At 47.2% G+C, this 15,754-nt stretch overlaps 1 long non-coding RNA gene across 1 annotated transcript in view; it reads left to right on the forward strand.

Annotated features, from left to right (window-relative positions):
• The window catches only part of LOC142888766 (uncharacterized), a 40,754-nt gene extending 28,670 nt beyond the window's left edge, over positions 1-12,084 (forward strand). Inside the window, exon 3 of the long non-coding RNA XR_012926736.1 lies at positions 11,974-12,084. This is a non-coding gene — a long non-coding RNA (uncharacterized LOC142888766). The remainder of the gene's footprint in view (positions 1-11,973) is intronic.
• Positions 12,085-15,754: the final 3,670 nt, after the last annotated feature.

A 15,754-nucleotide genomic window follows, 5' to 3' on the forward strand; every position in this document is an offset into this window, starting at 1 on the left:
CAGGGTTCGAATTTAGTGAAGCGTTGCGGCCTACAGCAGCTAGCCCACAGCAGCTAGCCCACAGCAGCTAGCTGCAGCGCTAGCGTTGCCACTTGCACACCTATACAGCCAGGGTACGTCGATCTGCAGCGAAATGGTCGAGCTCGCGGTGGCAAGTCTGACTGCTCTGCTTAAACCTGAGGGACAGAGGGTTTGGCCCCCGCCAAAAACAACCTGCCGAGACCTTTTTGTGTAATATTTTTACCCCTCTTATCTGACAGCAGCTGCGCGCTCGGCTTCGGAGGCCACGTCGCTAATCCCGCAGAGCAGACCTGCGTCTTCGCAGTCGCAAGGGAGGAGCTACATCAAGCGTGAAATTCCACAGGCAAACAAAGCTTTGCGAGCGGAATAGAAAAGCACCAACATCAGATCACGCGTACTGGAGCGCAGCGGTGGATGTCGCCCGTGCTCGCGCGGCTCCCTATTGTCTGATATGGAGCTGGACGAGTGTGACCGTCTAACAGGCGTCTGTGCTTGCAGGAAGTGGGCTGTTTGTGTCTGCGAGCACCGCCGGGACCGTTTGCGCGTGTCGTTTTTTTTGATCTGCGGAGCCGAGATAGTCGCCGTTTCTGCTCCTCCAATCGATTCCCGCCTTTTCAGCCGCTCTCCTGCCCGCCGGATAAGACCGTGCTCCAGCACACTGACGAGGCTTCTTTCTCCTGTCTTAAGAGGACGCACGCTGTCCCCAGGCGTGGCAGGAGTGAAAAAAAAAAAAAAAAAAAAAAAGGTTTGCAAAAAAAAAAAAAAAAGTTTGACGTAAGTGCAAATTGAATCAAGATTTTCTAGGCGCTTCAAAGTGCCTTTCATAGTCTTGTCTTGGATCTTTGCCACATCACACACAGGAAGCTAGGAAGTGACTCGTGTGTCTGACATGAAAGCTGACCAATGAGAATCCTTTAGCAGGGCAGCGCTGCTACCGCTAAAATGTAAAGACATTGTGGGGCAGAAAATAAGGACCGTGGGACTGTAAAGTTTTGACTTTGGGTTCCTGGTTCAAGTGACTGCAGTGTGAAAGCAGCGATTTCCTTGAGTCTCACACAGAGGTGGGAAGTAATCAAGTACAAATACTTTGTTACTGTACTTGAATAGAGTTTCAGGAACCTGTACTTGCGACTTATTTACTTTTACTCCCTACATTTGTACACACATATCTGTGCTTTCCACCCCTGACATTGGAAAAACACCCTTGTTAATTTTTTTGTTTACGAGATACAAATTCTGTTCAAAGTAATCTACTCACTACTAGAGATTACTTTGGAGCTCCTCTTCTTTGGGGTCACTGTCCCAGAAATAAATGAACGCATGTCATGTAGAAAACAACATTGGTCGTGTCAACATCCCATAATGGCTCGGCTCACTCCTCCGAACGATTACTGATTAAAAGCTGCAGTCGAAAAAGAACAAAAATATTAACAAATGTATTGCTACATGTTTAGAACCTAAACTTTCTTCCTGTTACTTGAGTAAAAGAGTTGAATCAGTACTTTTACTTTTACCAGAGTGTTTTTTTTACACAGGTCTCCGTATTTTTACTTAAGTGCAGATTTTGAGTACTTTGCCACCTCTGGCTATTTACGTCATCAACACCTTTGTTTGCGTAGATAAAAAGTTTATTTGTTAATAAGAAAAATTCAAGTAATTTTTTTTTTTTTTTTTTTTTTTTTTTTTAAACCACAAAGATCTGAAAGAAAATTTATTCCAGCCAGTGGCAGACGCACCTAACTCAGCGTCTCCAGCAGATCTCAGCCCACATCCCTCCGTTTACATCTGTGACGCCGCTATCCGTGTATATCCAGACCGTGCTTTACAGCCGGCAGTGTGTGTGTGTGTGCGTGCACATGTGTGTGTGTGTGTGTGTGTGTGTGTGTGTGTGAGTGAGTGTTTGAGGACTTAATAAATATCGTTCGTTTATTCGCGTGAGACGCGGCCGTATGTTGAGCGTGTTCATTTTCATATGTTACCATAAATTAACATGTTCTTTATGTGAGGCACTTGCATGGGTTTGCTTCATCACTGCAGCACATACAAGTTGATGAAACAATCCAGATGTTCACTCACATTTGTTAAGACAGCCTGAGGTCGATGATCATTAATGGGTTTGTTTATATGTATGTATATGCGACAAAATATATATATATATATACATACACATATGTTTCATTGAAACAGGAAGTCTTGTTTTCACCAAAATCTTCAGCCCGGTGCTTATTTTCTATTCATGTGGTGCTCTGTCTGTCTGCCTGCCTGTCTGTCTGCCTGCCTGCCTCTCTGTCTGTCTGTCTGGCCGCTCTGCTTTCACACCATCCCACCGCTGCCCTGTGCTTCACTGCTCTGTGGAAATGTATGACAGCGTCTATATAAACAAGCCCGCTGGAGTTCTGCACCACAGAACTCTGCAGAAACTCGTGCTCTCTTGCCTCAACTTTCCTTTCCTTTCCTTTCCTTTTTTTTTTTCTCTCTCTCATTTACCCCAGCAGGCTCCTGTATTTATAGTTGCAGCCAGCGAAGAACTCTCTCTTCCCTCGTGTTTACGCGTGGAGAAGCGCTCTTTGTTTGTCAGCTGCTCAGCCAATCGCACGGCAGCGGCTCAATGCATCCAGACGCGGTGACGCGGTGAAGGCGACCCGCTGACGTCGGAAGCGAGGATCAGAATGAGGAAGATGGGAGATTTAAAGTGACTTTGATGGCTGTTGGCGCTGATCTCCTGGGATTTTCACAACATCATAGCCCACCCACCTGCAGGGTTCACACAGGATGCGTCCTGCCACAGAAGGCACCCAGTGAGCCGCTGTCGGGAGGAGAATGCCAGGTTGGTGTCGGAGGTCTGAACGGGCCGACCAGTTGGAGCTCAGACAGAGACGAAAACTTGCAGCAGGGTTTTTTTTTTTTTTTTTCTTCTTCTTTTTTTTTTTCACTCTGTGAGTTTTAACGGTGGCGACTCTGAAGTGGCCTTCCAGTGGAGCGTCACGCTGCTCAGCCATTAGCAAATGAGATTCCCTAGCAGCTCCAATGCCTCTGACCAAGCCTCCCCGACACTCACACACTCGGCGGTTGTTGCTCGCGGCCGGCGGTTCTCTCCGACCAACACGCCTCACCTGAGACTTGGCTGCTCAGCCACTTCCTGTCCGCCTTTAGTTGACGAGGGATTGGCTTCCTGTCATCGCATTCACATCTCTGATCCCCGCAAGTGATGTGCACAGCTGTGCCCACGTGCGGTGTCCTCTTAATAAAGTGTCGTGCTTTGGCACAGAGAAGGTGTGTTTGTTGCGGTTTAGCCACCGGTACCACACACAGTTTCACTGTCCAATCAGGAGACAGTGCAGCTCTTCTGGCTTGGATGAAACTCATCTTCTGGCTCTGAACCGGATTCTAACTGGCCCAAGATGATTTAGACAGGAGGGTTTCACGTTGGCTCATCAGTAAGTCGGGCTTAAAATGCGTCACTCTTTGCAAGGTTCAGACCTTTGAAAAATGACTCATTTTTATTTCTCATTTCGTAATGGCTAAATGCACAAGGACACCGACATCTTTAAAAGCCAACATGTTATAAATCCAAAATCATCGAGCCTTCAACACCGTTTCTTCCCTCCGCTGTTGACACTGGCGTCGGCTGGGAGCATTCAGAACGGACGTTTTTCAGCGACGCAGTATTTTTGAAACCTTGGATGCAGGCGCGGTTCTGTGGAGGCCAAGTGGCAATTGAAATCAGTGGGCCAGAACATATTGCTCCACATCTAAATACTGAAGGAAGTTTCCAATGTGCTTGCTTTTCTCAGAACTGAACCGAAATATTTGCCGCACGCCCCGACAGCCGACCGGCCAACTCTCTGACATTCTGCACAGGTGAAACATTTCATCTGGTACCGTGTACGTTAACATCCGGTCCAGTTTTATAGAGCATCTTTACACACACACACACACACACACACACACACACACACACACACACACACACACACGATTAATTCAGGGCTCCTTATGTAACCAGGCTGCTAATAAACATATAATATCCATCGCTGCTGCTGCTGCTGCTGCTGCTGCTGCTGCTGCTGCTGCTGCTGCTGCTGCTGCTGCCGTTACGCTGCTGGACGGCCGCGGCCGCATCCGTTTCCCGGGTTATTTGCCCTTTTACCTCCTCAGCGTCTTGTGCAAATGATTTTTTATTTTTCCTCCCCCTCTCTCTCCCTGCTGTCACAGTGCAGGATGATCACCACGCTGCGCCTGATTGACGGCCCGGGTGCCTCCGGACGGAGCAGCGCGTAAGAAAACCGACGCTGATGGCGCTCCATCCATCGTGTGCAGGTATGCACACCCGCTGCGTCTCCTTCATTTATGTGTTTGTGTATGTATATAATGCTGATGCACAGCGGTCACGTGGTCTGACTGCTCGTGCCACTGACCCCCGACCCCTCCCCGTGTGTGCGTGAACGCCGGCTGAACCTAATCAGGGCTGCGGCGCCACTTAATGATGTCGATATTTCATCGAGGTCTCGCAGCTATAAAACCGCCGCGCCGTGTGTGTAGCTGTGTGTGTGTGTGTGTGTGTAGCGATGTGTGTGTGCAGCAAGGTAAATACATTAGGCTCCTTCCGGGTCCTCCTCGACGAGGTTCCATTCCTGCAGGGTGCACCGTGCGTCGGGGGCTGCGGAGACCCTGTTTATCCCCTGCGCTTAATTTTTCACGGGGTAACACGGCGTCCCGTGGCCCTCCCCGGGTTTTGAGGCCGCCGCCGCCGCCACCGCCGTCATTAATTCCGGCCTCAGCGAGGCGTCGCTCGCCACCCGTTACGAGCCCTCACCTCCATCTCGGGGCTCGGCGGGCGGTGATGCATGGCCCCTCGCCCCTCATTAATAACTCCTGCTGCTTATTGCTCGCCGAGGTGGAGATACAGGCGAGTGGACCGGAACACATGATGAAGACGGCGGGCGCCGCCGCTGATGGTTCGGCGCCGTCACCGGGAGGCAGCAAAAGCAATTAAGCGCACGGCGTTTGAGGGATTTGTTGGCCCACCTGCATGATGGGAATCCATCTCCAACGACTCCCGCGTCGCCGGTGGTTTGGATGTTAATGTTGCAGGAAGTGGAAGGAGGCGTGAGAGGTTTTCAAGGTAGCAGGTCTTTCAGGAATGCACACATGTGCAACGTTAATGAGCATTGCGTTGTCTTGATTACTGGATTCAGGATTTCTTTGCAGTCAGTCACCTCGTCAGTGCGCTCGGCAATAAACACGGAAAAACTGCAATTAGTCGCATGTGTGTGTGTGTTCAAAAGCTCGAAGAGCGTCAAATTAAGTTCACCTGTAAAGGTGCCGCTCTATTTCAGGTGCATTTTGAAATGTCATCGGAAAGCCGAATGTCCCCGACTCTCTGTGAGCCGCGTCGCTGTGGAGCCCAGTTTGATAAATGGTTTAAACTGAAAACTCCGTTCAGTGTCAGAATGTCACACAACTTTGTATGTGTGATGGTCGAAACTCGTCAAGTCAGTGCTGTGGTTTATCATTTACCATTTACTATGCAGCCTTTCATTTTAAAAAAAATAAATAAATAAATAAAGTTTTCATTCAGGCAAGATTTCAAGTTTAATTTAGGAAAAAAGAAAAAAGTTGTTCAGCTTCATCATGGAGTCATTTTTAAGGCCCAGTGTGTTACATTGATAGGGCCCAACTGGGAATGAAATCAACTGGAAAGAATATATTTCGGTTTTTAATTGAGATAAAGTCGCCAAAAAGAAATGTGTTCTTCTCTTACACTGAACAGACATGAACAGAGGCCACCGTTGTGGCAATCAGTGCAGGGGTGTTTTCCTGGGGTGAAAGGCCAACAGTTAATTCAAGAAGACAAAAAGAGTGACGTGGATGAAGACGTTCTAGGAAAAGCATCGAAGGAACAACCCGATAGTTTGGGGTTTGAAAGCGGAGGGTTGATAAGTATGAACAGAGAGAGAGAGAGAGAGAGAGAGAGAGAGAGAGAGAGAGAGAGAGAGAGAGAGAGAGAGAGAGAGAGAGAGAGAGAGAGAGAGAGAGAGAGAGAGAGAGAGAGAGAGAGAGAGAGAGAGAGAGAGAGAGAGAGAGAGAGAGAGAGAGAGAGAGAGAGAGAGAGAGAGAGAGAGAACCGAACATTGTTTTTGTCACCTCGAGGTGCCACTAAACCCACACACATCACCGTCGACACGCCACTCTGGGCTGTTTGCTGTGACTGATTTCACCTCATGACTGAGGTGAGTTCACATTTTGGAGGCTAATTTTTGGCGGGCGCCACAGTGCCAACGCTCTTAATTATGATATTCATTATATCATAATTAGATCTTAATAGCGGCGCTGACTCACTGCCAAGATGTGCGTCGTCCTGAAATCATCCAGCGCAGATCCAGAGCGGCGCGACGGCGCCCGGGCTGTTCTCGCGCTTGATGCCTTGCTACGACTGTCGACGCGGTTAGAAAACATTGTGATTTTCTGTGGTTTGGGTCCAAATCGCCAGCCAGTAAAATGGAGGCAAGTCTCTGGTCGAGATGGTGAGATGGTGAGAAATGAGTCTGTTTTATCTGGGCGTCCACACTCGGGGTCTTGCTGACAGGACAGAAGCAGCTTAAAGGGAGAGTTCACTCAAACATTTTCAAAGATTTTTACCATTTTAGAATATAGTGAAATACAATAAAAAGTGATAGTTCACCCATTTTCTACCAACCACTGTGTCAGTTTGCACTTAGTCATCATTTCTCGAATGCACCCAACCTTCCCGGAGTTTCACACAGAGTCAAGCTTTCATTGTGTTACTGGGTGGGAGCCCTTCCCTCTGTGAAACTCTAGAATGGTGTTGTGCATTAGAAGATGATACGTTGAGCCTAAATTGACACAGTGGTGTGGGTAGAAGAAAGTGTGTCCTGCCCCTGTAATGTGCCCTGTGGCTCCCCATTAGTTTGACCGTCTGATGTCATGGGCGTCACGTAGCTTACCACTGCTCGGCGAAGGTGTCAGAGGCGGCTTAAGCTCTCGCGAAAAAAAAAATGAGATTACTTTTTTTTTTGTTAGTTTATTTTTTCTCCTTTGGGGGGATTTGAGAAGTGTGGATTTATACTTGCAGAAATAGCGGCGCAGCCTTTTCAGCTCTACTTCAAAACTACTTCAGCTGTCAATAAGGATTAGCTGCTGAAGCGCAGGCAGACATCTGGGGACGCCTCCTCAGCAGCTCCATGAGATGTTTGGCTTTGGACCGTGCCAGCTAGGCGCACACACTCACACACACACACACACTGGGACTGAAGAGTCGCTGAAGTGTCACCGCTTTTGGGGGACGGTTAGATAATCAGCTATTGTAAGTGTGAAAGTCCAGACGTGTGGCTCCATCTGTTGGGAGCCAACGGTGATTATCAGTTCGTGCTTGTGAGTTTCCTACTGCAGGCCGAGCCATGAGTGATTCATGAGTCTGTAGGAAGTGAGAAAGAGGTCCAAGTGTCACACGGAGCTGCACCTGCTTTCCACTTGGGGCACGTTTCCACTGGTGCGCAGGCCGACCAGGAACCATAGTGCTGACATGGCACAAAGCAGGGCTCTGACTGGGTGAGAGTTTTGACGAAAGCTGAGTGGGTGGGGGTCGTTCACGAAAACCAAAACCACCATTTCTGAATGCCCTGCTCGTGTATTTTTACATTTTCACGTACTGTGCCAATGGGCGGAACATTTTTGTTCTCTGTGGCCGAGGAAAAACCTGAAAGAGAGCTGGACGGACGGAGCAACACACAATGAAAACCTCTTCCTGGTTTCGCAGCTGGTGGCCGCAGTACATGTATGATGACTGTGAGTGTATTGTGACCTCAAGCAACGCTAGTTTTGAGGGCATTTGCAAGGTACAGCTGCTGAATCGTGTCCACCGAAACTGTTAGCCACCACCGCTAACTCCATGTTCTGCTTGTTAACACGCTGCTAGCGTGTTAACACCGGTTGAATGAAGCTGTTGCTGTCTTAGGCTTTGTGTGGACTTAAATTGTGCGGATATTCTTGTCTAATAATAAACGACACTGAGACTCAAGCGATCGTTCCAGCGTCTGCGTTTTCTCTGCTGGGACAGTGTTTTCATACAAGTCAGCAGTATAAAACAAAATCATTCTAAGCCCTATTAAAATGTCTTGCAAAAAAAACAAAAACACAATCAACACAAAAAGTAAAACCTATGAACCAATGGAAACGCACCCGTACCAAGCCGTACTGTGCCGAGTACGGCAGCTCCAGTCGTGGTTGGTTGTGCAAAGCAAGGAGTTACAAACAGCAGTAAGAATGCCTCTTCAACAGCCCCTCTGAGCCACAGACTGGTGGACAAGTTCAGTTTATTTCCTCAAAAGTTGTTTATATTTCTCCAAATGCAGACGCTCAAAACGAGAAGAAGACATGCAAGATTAAGCTAGTGAAGAGAGAGAGAGAACAAAACAAAACTGACTAGTGCCATTAATGACTGTGAGCTACTTTTGAGTACTAACTGCACGCTACACAGTAATTACTTTGTTACCCCAAAATAAATGCAACTTTAAAAATATATATTTTACTTGAAAACAAACTGGTATCTTTTGGTGATTGGGTAGCTCGATTTACTTCCCCGCTGATTACTGCCTTTGGTGCGGGGGGGGCGGTGCACAAATGGGGGGAAAAAACAGTCGTCCCCCCCATCATATTGTGACGAACGAGCAGAGGGAGAAAAAAAGTGTTGAGCGCTGACTCACTTGCAACCATTTGCCCAGAGTTTTGTTTTTGTTTAGTTTTCTTCATCAGAATGAGAGAAAGTGTGTCTCCTGTCAGCTGTCAGAAGAAGTAGTAACAGAAAAAGAAGAAGGAGAAGACTGTTCAACACCGTGAAAGTGTGAAAACCTTTTCTTGATGCAAAATCCCTGTCAAAGACACCAGTCAAACTCAAACCAGCCGGAGGAAAAAGAGTAGCATGGGAGTTCTAAGTTGGCGCTGATGGATGAACTAGAAGCGTCAACAGCTGCAACAGCTGCTGGCCTCTGACTCTCCACCCTCGTGCCGCCGGTATTCTGTACATCAGTAATCCCGTTTCATTTGTCTGAGAGAGGCACAGGAGGCGTTTACACTTGGGTGCTTTACAAACGTGGCCGCTCAAATGGGAATTAAGATCCAGCGGTGTAGGATGAGGTAACAACAGAGTGCAATACAATAAATCAGCTGTTGTGTTGCGGGAGGTTGTGTGTGTGCGTGTGTGTGTGTACACTCTGGGAAACTCTGCAGTAACCTTCACCCTGCTACGAGAATCATTATCAGTGCCACAATCATGTTTAGTCTGATGTCAATGCGTGGTGGAAAGGACGCAGGGGAAGGACGCTGCCCTGTGGAATGCCAGGACTTCACTTCATCACATTACGCTTGGAAATGAAGTCCCTGCGGCGTTGAGTTCAGTCCAAGTGGATGATTTGCAGACATTAGTACTTTTTTGTCATTGTCAGAATGGCAAAGTACAGACGAGCTAATTCTGCTGGTCCTCTGCTGTTTTTTGTTTTTGTTTTTGTTTTGTTTTTACTCTTTTGGTGCAGTGCCTTGGTCTGCACTTTATTTGCTTCTCGGCTGCAACAAGGTGGCTTTGTTCTGATAAGATGTGAGTATTCTCTGGCTTTTGTTCTTCCTTTTAACATGAAAAAACAAAAACAACAAAGCAGTTTAGCTGAATTTAAATAGTCCATCTGACTACAGTAAACCTGGTCGGGGGGGGGATATAAATAAATCTTGGCAGCATAGCGTCAACGTCGTAAATAGTATCACCATTTATTTAAATCTATCTGGGCTTCCCAGCGTTATCACTCTATTAGGCCCGTGAGGACGTTCGGTACTCATGAATCATCCGTGCCGACAAAACTGCCCAGACAGGGAGGACCGCTCGGTCAACATCCTCCAGGAACCCCCCCAAAAAAATAGCGCCGCAGAGACCACATGTCAAGCCGAGCTGCTGGCAGATGCAGCGGCACGTCTCCAGGTATTTTCCCCGCACACTTTCACATCCCTCCCCCCTTTGGAGGGAATCTGTTAAGGGGGCGGAGTTGGGGGGAGGGGGCAGTCCTCCGAGCCCCCCGGCCGTTCCAGAAATACCTGGAGGTGATAACTAGCTGAGGCTTTCTGGCAGGTGTCCTTGTCACCTCCGCCGTTATGCATACATCATACCTGTGGGTGGAGGTGCTAATTAACTGTTGCTTGGCCATTTTTAGCCCGTCACCATGGCAGCGCTCTCTGCGTGCCTCTTCTCACCTTTATTTTTTGCAGAAAAGTGTCACTTACAGTGTTTCTGTTTTTTCTTTTGCTGCTGCTGCTGCTTTCCTCTCCCAACTAACAGTCTTCTTTTTTTTCTGCTCCTCTTACTGTCGTCCTTTAGCCCGGCGCTGCAGCAGCTGATTTTTCTACACTGTCACTCAAACCGGAAGAATTTGCTTTTTGCACCTCTAGCAAAAACAAGCGACGCTTTGCGCGAGCCAGTGGTGGCTTTTCCACGTCTGGACTAGAATGGAGCGCCCCAGCGCCCCCCTGTGTTCGTTGCTCCTCGTCGACTGGCTCTGTCAATCGTCCTACCAGAAACACCCCAGTGCTAAACATCATCACCATCCAAACCTGACAGGGATCAAGGCCTGACTCACAGTGCGAACGATCCTTTATTTCAGTGCCGGCTGGTTCACTATTGACTTTTAATTCTTAGCATTTCTTATGATTCCATGTTTCAGTGACAAGTTTGCTTTTGAAGGTGAGGGGCTGCTGCTGCAGGCGGTTGCCTGCAGGGAGTCGGTTTGTCTTGGTGTTCAGGCAGCGTGAAAGACTCCCTGGCGGTGCGAACAGAGAGAAGCTTTTCTCCACAGACGGAGTTGGACGTCGCGTGGCCCTTCTCATCCAATCAAAAGCGGGTCTTCCAGCCCCAGAGGAATTCATTGGTTTGCTGTGAATGCAACAGACAGACGGTCGTCAGTCCAGTCGAACCGAGCGTGTGCGTGCGTGTGTGCGTGCGTGTGTGTGTGTGTGCACGTGTGCCAAGTGCTGACAGGGCCATCCATCACGGTGGGCTCAGGTCAAGAGGCCCCGCCCTGTGGGTTGCGGCCCGCAGGTGGCCGTGGCCGTGGCCGTGGCACTGTAGCTCAGCGTCATCCATCTGCAGAATGTCGGAGCGACAGGCGGCGTGAAAGTGGGCGCAGCGTGGACGCCATCAACGTCTCCGAGTGCCTCCAGCCCTGCAGATAAAAGGCTTGTTTTTCAGCCTGGCCGATGCTGGCTTCCAGCTCTGTGGCTGGTGATTTAAAGCCTTGTCAGCCATCGTTGTCTCATCAGTTTTTTTATCGCTGTATTTAACCTCCTTGAGATTTTTTTTTTTCCCTCAGTCAGCTCCTGTAAATTGAAGGTTCCACACTTTCAGGGTAAAATTCACTTTGGCGATGTTTTCTAACAGTGCTGTGTCCAGCACGTCGGAGAACTTCCCACACAGGAGCACGTGCACAAACAAGTGCATTGTTGACTTCTTTTTTTGCCTGCTCCACTTTTCAGAACTTGTGTTTTCGTCCTCTGTCATTTCACAAAGCAGTACGTCCACCAGGCTGTTAGCTCCACCCTTTAAGAAAGTAGTTTTTCCCTTTTGTCTGTCTTGACAAGTTGAAGATCCATCAGAGTGTCAGAATTGGCAGTGAGTTAAAACAGAGTTTCTGCGATAATCAATTGTGTCGCAATCAAAATGGGAAGAAGGTTTGATTATTTTTTTATCATATTGATTTTTTTATGATAGGATCCTAAGTTATATAAACTCTCATATGTGTAGTTATCAGCCCAGACTCCTGAGGTCTCGTATAATTGATTCTATTAAAAAAAAAAAAAAAAAAAAAAAAAAAAAGCACATTTAGCCTTTTGTTTACAGCCTCCTGCTTAAACATTGACCTTGACCATCGGAATTTGTTGTTTGGATGTCTACAGACACCAGGCAACCCGAGAGGGCGGAGCCAACACCTGGCTGGACAAGTTGCCACTAACCTGGGGGAGGAACCAGTGAGGTATGAGGAGCGCCCTCTGTGACATCACCAAGGGTAGGGTCAGGACACATCTTACATGTAAAAGAAATGATCGTTGTTGTTGAGGCTGAATTATTTATGCAGCTTTTCTCCGCGTGAGTGCTTTGCCATGACAAAAGATTGCCATTCTTTCCTCCGCTTGCAACAGTCGAACCTGCATCATTTGCATTTGTTGACCTTTTAATCAAATCCATCAGCATATTAATCAACGTGTCAAATCACCAGGGCACCACTTCACTTCGTAAAATCATGTGGAAAATAGGAATTGGGGAATCACTGGTGGGTATGTTTTTATAAATGTATAAATATTCACTGCACAAATAAAGGGAAAACTCTCAGTTTTAATGTGTTTAACAAAACGGCTGTTCTCCGTGTCCAGAGTTTGAGCCTCCTTCCCCTCAGAACACATGGCCTGCGATGTGCAGGTTCTGCCTGCGTCTGGGCACGAACCCTCCCCGGAGGAGGAGAGTAGTAATTCAGTCCGTCTGGCAGCCTGGCGCTGTTTCTGTGGGCCGTCGTGTCGGAATTATAGACTTCCAGAGTGGGAGTGAGTGAGTGAATGAATGTTCAACCTGTGCTTTTAGTTGCCAAAGAAACCAAAAACAAAAACACCGCCGCGATTCGGCTCTTCTGCGCTTCCTCCTTTTTCTTTTCTGTCAAAGTGGAATGTCTAAACCACTCATTTCGTTCATCAACACACTTTCACTACTTTGATAGCTCGGCGCAGTGTAGAAAACATTTGGTAGGTTGACTGCGGAAAGAGGCAGAAATAAAACTATAAGTCGCAGGCCGCTCCTTTACGCCGAAGCCGTGTTGTCTCACCCACAGCAACAAGACGACTCCTCCCTGTGGCTGCGGGCCGGAACAATGCTCGCGTTAGAACGGCAACAGTATAGCCTGCCGCTGCCGCCTCCGCCTCCTTCTCCTCTTTGAAAAATGGAGTAATAAAACCACGCGGCCCGCCTGCGGTGATATATTTAATAACCACGATGGCGAGTGTTATCGTTTGAGAGTGCGATACGATCGCGGGGCGAGCGACGCTTTAAGAGGTAGAAGAGGTTTTGAGCGATGATATCTCGCCGTCTGCGAAAGCTCCTTTGCTGCCGCCGCCGACTCTCCTGCGAGACGCGGAGCAGAGCAGACACGGCGGTATTAACACGTCTCCGTAAATATGTCACTTCCCGGGCTCTGGTCCTGTCATCGGCTTGGAATTGTCCATCAGCCGGCTGAGAGCAGGTGATTGATATTCCACTTACCCTAAAAGAAAGAAAGAACCCTCAGGTTGTTCCTAGCGCTGAAATGTGCTAATGTGGCATAAACCTTTTTTTTTTTGTGTTAGCACCACGCTGGGTAGAATATCTGCTAGCCAAAGCTAGCTATTAGAGAAGGAGCGGCTGGCTTCCCCTGCACAATTAAGGATGCAAACATAGGATTGGATGGTGATTAGGTGACACGAGTCAACAATCTTTTTTTTTTTTTGTGACATCATTTTATACAATTTAAAAAATGTGTTTTGAAAGGTCCAGGCCTGTTTCTGGCAACGCGCCAAAGACAACAAAACAAAATTGAAAAATTAGAGCTCTTGGCTATTATTCCAAAAACGGCACCGAGGCCCAATTGAATGTTAGAGGCTCGGCCTGATAAGAGTCAGTTGTTGAGTTTCAATAAAAGGGCAAACTCATTTTGGAGAAAAAATTGAAAAAGTTCAAATGCAAGTGCCACATTTCCATTAAATGAATGTCGGTGGAAGAAGCCGCGGTCAACAAATCCTCTGTCCACGTCGAGTGTCTTCCCTCGCACCAGTGGGAAACCTCGCAATGACAGCAAACGCCTCAGCGACAATTGAAAAAAAATCTCTATGGTCCGCTTATAATGTGATGATGATTAGATTTTTTTTAAACGGGGTAAGAAAGAGGCTATAAAGAAAATGACCACTCCACTTCCATGCGAGTCTCAGTAAATCACTTGAGACAATCAAAGCTTGCCTTGTGTAAGATCAGTGGGGAATCACAGAGGGGAACAAACAGAAACGTTAACTAGAAGAGAATGATGAGCAGCGTTTGATGTGATGGCCACACGTGATGGGCAGACAAGATATCAGGGATTTGGTCGTCCCACAGGCAGGCTTAGCACAGCAGCCCATTAGCTTTTCATTGATGTCTCCAAAGATTCAATAAGAGATAAGGTGCCCGTGATGCGATGCAGCTGCACGGTTACCTTCTGTGCCCTTGGCACAGGCTAATGTTGATGGTGTATATATATGTATGTATGTATATGGCCAGATCAGGACTCACAGCCGCTGTGTGTTGTTATGGTTGCAATGGTTGTGAGAATGCAAGAAAGAGTCTCTTCCTGCCTTCATCATCATCATCCGGCGTGAGAAAAGTTTGAATTGCACAATTTTTAAAGGTGAGAGGGAAAAAGTGTGTGATTTCTTTAAAAAAAAAAAAAAAAAAAAAAAAACATTTAAAACAAAAAAAAACTTAAGACGAGGGAAAAAACTTTTGAAAATGTAAAGAAAATATATAAAAAAAAAAAAGTGTTAAACAATCTCAAAAAAAATGAAGGAAACTTAAAAATATATAAATATGTATATCTTTAAAGAGCTTGTTCCTGCCACATCATGTATGTATCCGCATGTATTCACAGATCCATCAATGAATTTAGGCATTCAGACAGCCAAATCTTATTTTTCCAACGGCAAGCTTTATTTTAACGGTAAAACACAAATTGGTGTGTGCAACAATGGCCTGGTCCTTTAAGTGAAATGGCCTCCTCTTGCCCTCGCCGGGCCATCAGATAACTTTGTCAACTGCTTTACTTTCTACTCCATTTCGATTCCTCGGCCATAATGTCCCTTTAATTTGCCCTTGGGCACGTCATCAATCGATGGGTGGCTTCCTGTCGGGATGGTATCGTGTGTGTCGTGTGCGTTCCCAGTAGGTCAGTGGGACTGGCGCTTGTCTCCTGCTGCTCTCTCCGTTGGGTTGCTTCCTCGGGTTATTGATCGCCGTGCTACATTATGTACTCAGACAACCTTTATTTGAGTCTGTAATAGTCGTAAACACGGGAAATGCTTGTCGGTGGCTGGCAGAGTTTACAATACACTTCATAAAGGCAGTAGAGTGTTTCCCCTTTCAAAATGATATAGCTCTAAAATGTTTTCATAGATGTGATTATATATTTTCACAACACAATTTAGGATTTGAATCGTACTAAATAATAATACCTGCTAATTCCTCAGTTTGAATAATCATTACATATATTTGATTTGCAGTTTTTTTGGGGGGAAGAACTTCCCTGATCAGAATTGTCGTCCCATTCATTTTCCTTTGATGAGAAGACTTTGTCATGAACGTATCCCCCCGCCGATCAGGGTGGCATTAGATGATCTCATCGCACAGTTGTGACACTCGATGTCGATACGTGAAGGCAGTCGCCTGGAAAGTCTGGCTTTTTGTGTGTGTGTGTGTGTGTGTTTCGGCGCAGACGGCTGTGTAATCCACGTCGGGCATTAGCGCGGCTTAGCTTCCCTGGCGGCTCCGGCACTGCCGACTCCTCCGATGCTTTTTGTCTGACGCCACCCTGACTTCTGTCCTGGCAGCTCCTCTGTCGCTTGGCCGTCACGCCAGGAGTGAAAGATTCTTTAGAATTCACCTCCACACCCACCGTGCTGGTTCACACTG

This window comes from Nelusetta ayraudi, unplaced genomic scaffold, assembly GCF_046127955.1.
Source record: "Nelusetta ayraudi isolate G7.1 ecotype Tasmania unplaced genomic scaffold, CSIRO-AGI_Nayr_v1 ptg000020l, whole genome shotgun sequence".
NCBI lineage: Eukaryota > Metazoa > Chordata > Actinopteri > Tetraodontiformes > Monacanthidae > Nelusetta > Nelusetta ayraudi.